The sequence below is a fragment of the Gossypium hirsutum genome, chromosome D12 (assembly GCF_007990345.1).
Source record: "Gossypium hirsutum isolate 1008001.06 chromosome D12, Gossypium_hirsutum_v2.1, whole genome shotgun sequence".
In the NCBI taxonomy this organism is placed as follows: Eukaryota; Viridiplantae; Streptophyta; class Magnoliopsida; order Malvales; family Malvaceae; genus Gossypium; species Gossypium hirsutum.
In genome coordinates, this window is record NC_053448.1 from 54,469,931 (window position 1) to 54,476,064 (window position 6,134).

Sequence of the window (6,134 nt, forward strand, 5' to 3'; positions counted from 1 at the left end):
ATGTAACTTATAGTTATCATGTAGAGTAGCCATTTTATCTAATTCCGTTTTAACTTTTAGTTGGACGGATCAGCAGTGAGCTCAAGCTACCAGAGAAGGCTGGGTTACCGATTACTCTACTCGGTTCGTCTGGTAATTATTCGCTTAATCTTTTCCAGCAAAATGAGCTCAAGTGTAGTAGTTACTTGCAAACATAATCCCGTGTTGATTTTATCGTCAGGTTGGAGTTTTTGTGGTTGCCGATGCCTTGTTCATTGGTGCACAGTAAGTGGGTCGTTATCTTCCGGATATACGGTCTCACTAAAGTTATATTGATCTTCTTGAAGGCATTCGATTAAAAGTTAAACCATCTGAAAGATGGCTGTTGAATTTGTGATCAACTATAAGAGACTGGAGATGTTTTGAGAATCCCAATTTTGAAAGCCATAGTAGTTAGCAGAGTTTCATGGTGTTGCCTGTTTCTTAGGTGCAAATCCTTGTGATTACATATGTCCTCAATCACATTGGCATTGGATACATATAATGGTATCGATTGAAAGCCATTCCGTTCAGTTAAAATCTAGTTTTCGGACGCTACAAGTAGATAAATTTAATGCATTATGACAAGGAAAATAACATGCCTAGATTTACAAGCACGTGTAACTTAGAATACTTGCTGTAACAGACGAGGCTTTCCACTAGAAAGAACATCTATTCGCTACAGCGATTAGAGGAGATTTTTTGTGTACGGTAAGGCCGACGGTTTTGGTCATGTCCAAATCCTTCTCTTTTGCTCCACCAGGCAATGACCAAAATCAAACTTGTGCACCAGATTTGCTAAGAGAAGCTCATTTATTGCGATTGTAAACAAGATTTCCGGACAAATCCTCCTTCCAGAGTTGAAAGGAATCAGCTCAAAATGTTGTCCTTTGAAATCTATGGAATTGTCCAAGAACCTGTCCGGAAGAAACTCTTCCGGATTCTCCCATGACACAGGGCCTCTTCCGATCGCCCAAGCATTGATGATAACTCGAGTTCCTTTGATAATGTCATAGCCCTTGAGCTTAATGTCTTTTGTAGATATTGTTGGAAGTAACAAGGGAATCGGAGGATATAAACGAAGAGTCTCTTTGATCACTGCTTTTAGGTAGTGCATGTTTCCGAGATCATCCTTCGATATGCTTGAATTGTCAGCAGAAACATTCCTGACCTTGTTTTGAAGTTTCTTCATTATCTTGGGGTGCCTTAAGAGTTCTGTCATTGCCCACTCCAGGACTGCGTATGTCGTATGGGTACCGGCTACAAATATATCCTGGAAAGATATCCACTTCAGCTGAAGTTGTGGAACTGTAATATATATATATATAATTCTCTTTATTGTGAAAACAACAGTATACACAGATACGTTATGCTAACATATATGACAAATTAACTTGTTAGTTCTTACCAAGATAAGAGCCTTAATGCTGATTTTTTCTAAAGGGAAGCCAACTGTGTTTTCCCTCTGAATCTCCAGCAAAGCATCCACAAAGTCTTTTTGACCTTCACCTTGGATCCCTGCATGGTCATTTACGTGTTTTTCATGCCGATTCATATGTTCTTTGATCACCCCATCTAGAAATTCATCTAACTCCTTCGCCACTTTCTTGGCTTTACCATGGAGTCCATTAACATGGCTTAACCATGCAAGCCATGGAAGATAATCCCTGTTAGTATAACTATTTAACAGTAGTTGGTTAATAGTTGTTAGCAGTTAGTTTAGCTGGTTAGTCTGTTATAAGTATACTACTATAAATATGCTTACTGTAAGTGTGTTGAGATAAGGTTTTTCAATGATAATAATACTTCTTTTGTAAGTATCGTAACATGTTATCAGATTTTCTTTTCTTTTTGTTAGATCCTTGAGGTCCTATGTTCTTTATGGCTATACCTACCAGTCTGTCTGCTGTACAGTCTGATACGCCTGAGATGGCTTCAAATGTGTCTGAAGCTGTTGCTGATAGTCGAATCTTTGCTATCAAGAAGATTAGTATTTTGCTTGATGATACTAATTACCTGCTATGGCGTCAACAGGGCTGTTAAAACCTATAGTCTGCAACAGTTTCTTGACTCTAGCACGGCTCCTCCTCCTCGACAGGTTGTGAGTGAAGAAGGAATTCTTCAAGATAATCTTACGTTTTCAAGATTTCAACAGCAAGATTGTGCTTTAGCTTCTTGGCTGTTATCATCTGTCAGTCCAGCTGTTTTACAGCATCTTATTGGGTTGGAGTCTAGTGCGCAAATATGGAGTGCCATTGTTGCTTTGTATGGTACCAAAACCACTTCTCAATTGATGTCCTATCGAAGGGCTCTTCATTCTCAGCGAAAAGGTGAGCTTTCAATGAAAGATTTCTTGATGAAAAGTAAAAGCTATTGTGACAGCCTTGCTAGCTGTGGTGAGGTAATTAGTGATCATGAGTATGTCACTGCCATTCTTAATAGTTTGCCACTGGATTATGAGGCAGTTATTGCTATTATTACTGCTAGTCAGGTGCCTTACGGTGTGCAAGGAGTAACCACGATCTTGCTTCATGCTGAAGCCTGACAAAACATTAGTCTGTGTGAAACATCTAGCTCTGCTAATCTTGTATCTCATCAAGCTTCAACCTCGGTGCCTGAGACTGTAAATACACCTGCATATCGTTCCTCGTCAAATGGTAGAAGTAGAGGGCATGGTCGCTCATTTGGATCACGTGTACAGTGTCAATTGTATGGAAAGTTGGGGCATCTTGTTGACCGGTGTTATCATAGATTTGATGCATCATATAAAAATGTTGGTTCCAGACTCTCTATGGTTCCTCAAGCAAATCTTAGTACATTTGGACATAGTGCTGCAAATGTGTCTTGGCCACCATCTGTGCCTGCTACTTATGTACCTACTAAAAATTCACCATCGGGTTGGTTGTGCCCACCTGCTTCAACTAACAACTGGAATAATCCATTTGTTGCGTCTGCTTCATTGCATGATGGTATGTCTCCTAGTATGTCTTCCTCTACAGCTCCAATGCCGCAAGCTTATGTTGCAACTCCTACAACGGTTGCGGATAATACGTGGTATCCCGACTCTGGAGTGACACATCATCTGACAAACTCAGTATCGTCACTAGGTGAACCTCTGGCTTACAATGGTCCAGGTAAAGTGTATGTTGGCAATGGTACTGCTCTACCGGTTCTTTCTATGGGTCAGTCCACATTGTCTACTTCATCCCGACCTTTATATATGAAATCACTGTTACATGTGCCTGGTATCACTAAGAATTTGCTATATGTGTCAAAATTTACAAAGGATAATCAAGTAATGGTTGAGTTTTATCCTACTCAGTGTCAGGTTCATGATCTCAAGACTAAGCAAGTTCTCCTGAGTGGTTCAGTACATGTCGGGTTATACAAATTGCGTTTAAAGGTTCGGGGTCAACAATGTTAGCTGATGGTTCTTCCCAATGCTTTACTGCTAATGCAATGGTCCCGTTAAGTGTGTGGCACTCTAGGTTAGGTCATCCATGTGATGTAGCCCTCAAAAAGGCTTTAAAACATTGTAACATACAATTTGAAACTAATAAAAATGTTTCGTGTTGTATTGTTTGTCACTTGGGCAAAGAGCGTAAGCAGCCTTTTTCTCAATCCTTGACTGAATATACTGCTCCTTTACAACTCGTCGTGGCGGATGTCTGGGGGCCAGCTTCGGTCATGTCAAATGGATTTCGATATTATGTCGCTTTTACTGATGCTTACTCCAGGTATACTTGGCTATATTTCTTACAGAGAAAATCTGATGTTCTTACTGTATTTCAAATGTTTCATCAACAGGCTGAACGTGTATTGAGGTGCAAGCTTAAGATTTTACAGACAGATGGAGGAGGTGAGTTTCGAGCGTTGAAGCAGTATGTGTCTCAGTGTAACAGCCCGATTTCGACCCTAATCGAACATAGTGGTTTCGGGACCACAAATCCAAGTCAAAAAATATTTTAATATTACTTTGTGAGTTACTATGTGTGAATTTGATTGTGTGAAATTTTCGTGTTTAAATTTTTTTGTTTGAGAAACTGATTAAATGAAAAGGACTTAATCGCGTAAAAATAAAAATTTAGGGGTTAAAGCTAAAAGTATCAATTTGTTGTTGCCTTTTTATTTGGAAGGTTTAAACATCCAATTAGACCACTAAATAGTTAGTGGATGGCTAAGGACAAAACTAACCTTATTATATATATAAGTTATATTTATTTAAATAAGGTTAAATGAGTAATTAACAAATATTATAATATAAGATAGTTAAAAGCATAAAAACATTAGATTGTTATCATCTTTCTTAGCCGAAACCAAGAAGGAAGAAATCCATTAAAGCTTAGTTAAGTTTCGGCCATATTCAAGCTTAAATTCAAGGTTCGTTTTTGTTCGGTTTTCAATAATTTTTACGTTTTTGAGATCGTTGCTTCGAATAATTCAAAACCCATACCTTAATTTTATGAATTGTTGATGATTTTGAAATGTACCATTGATGAATGCTTGAGCTTTGTGATAGTTGATGATGAAATATGAAAGAAATGTGAAAGATTAATATGTTTTGTCTTTGAATTTTTGATGAATTTGAGTAATTAGGGTTACATTGTAAAAATAAATTTTTGAGGGGCTAAAATGTGAAATAAATGAAATGTGTGGGCTTGTAAAGACACTAGGAATATTCGACCCTAAAGGAGTGTAGCCAAATTTTGTGTATTTTGTGTTTTGAACAAAAAGAACTAAATTGTAAAAAAGTGTGAAATGTTAGGGGCAAAATTGTAATTTGCCCATTTATGTGTTTTTAGGCTAAATTGAATAAAATGGTGTTCAAATGAGCTTAAATTGAATATGTTTGGAACAAGAATTAAAGAAATTAGATTTGGATAGGGAAAAGACAAATGTGGTTGAGTAGCTGATTTAACGGTCGACGACATTCGAGGTAAGTCGATAAGCATTTAAATTTTGTTAAATTCATGTTATATAGTAGATAGATAATATATGGAATCATTAGATGTAGTAAGAGGTTTTGGCTGAATATATATATTTGTTATAAGAAATAAGTTAATTGAGTTCGAATTAACTGATATTTAATGTCTGTAAGCATATTTGAACCTTAGAAATTGTATGGAAATTTTCTGATAAGTATTTTCATGTAAGACCACGTCTGGGATGATGGAATTGATTTATATTTTTGTGTAAAACCACGTCTGGGACGATGGCATCGATTTGTATTTTCGAGTAAGACCTTGTCTGGGATAGTGGCATCGATTTGCGATTACATGTAAGACCATGTCTAGGACGATGGCGTTGTATGAATCTCTCGACTATTTGATTATTCTATTTATTTTCGATTGGTTCGACAAGTAATGTAAATGAAGATTGTTATGTATTTGAAATGTATGTGCAGGTATAAGTTAGTTGAATAAATATATGGAATTAAGGTAAGTTATTTATTTGGAAGTATATATGGTATGAATATATATAAGTTTTAAATTGTTATGGTTATATATATATATTCGGTTGATACCTATTTTACTTAAAGTAAAAGTTTATGAACATTTATACAAGAACAAAATTGGTTATTAGCTTACATGTATATGTGATAAAAGTGTGATTATAATTATATATATAATATCTTTGAATGTTAATTATGTGCCTTTAATTCTTACTATTTAAATATTAATTATGCTTACGATTTACTAAGCTTTATAAAGCTTGCTGTGTATTTGTATTTGTGTATTTCTGTTTTATAGATCTTGAAGTAGTTACGAGCTCGGGGATCATCAGTAAAGCTTATCACACTATCGACTAACTATGGTATCTTATAAATTGAAATCTCTTTTGAAATTATGGCATGTATAGGTTGGGTGGGAAATAACTTATTTTAGAAAGTGTATGTATTAAAGCCATGCGAAAATGGCTTAAGCATTTTGTATCTATGTTAGGTTTTGGTGGAGATATGGCTTGATTATGTTTTGATTAATATATAATCTTTTATGGATAGTATTTATAAGGTAAGGTATATACATGCTAATGGTAGTGTTTGAATTATAAATTCTTGGTACGTAAGTATGTGGTGTGAGTATATTTGATATAGGTATTAAACTAAGTAATGTTTG

At 35.8% G+C, this 6,134-nt stretch overlaps 1 pseudogene; it reads right to left on the reverse strand.

Annotated features, from left to right (window-relative positions):
* Positions 1-226: 226 nt before the first annotated feature.
* Positions 227-1,720, reverse strand: LOC107913435 (cytochrome P450 736A117-like; annotated as a pseudogene).
* Positions 1,721-6,134: the final 4,414 nt, after the last annotated feature.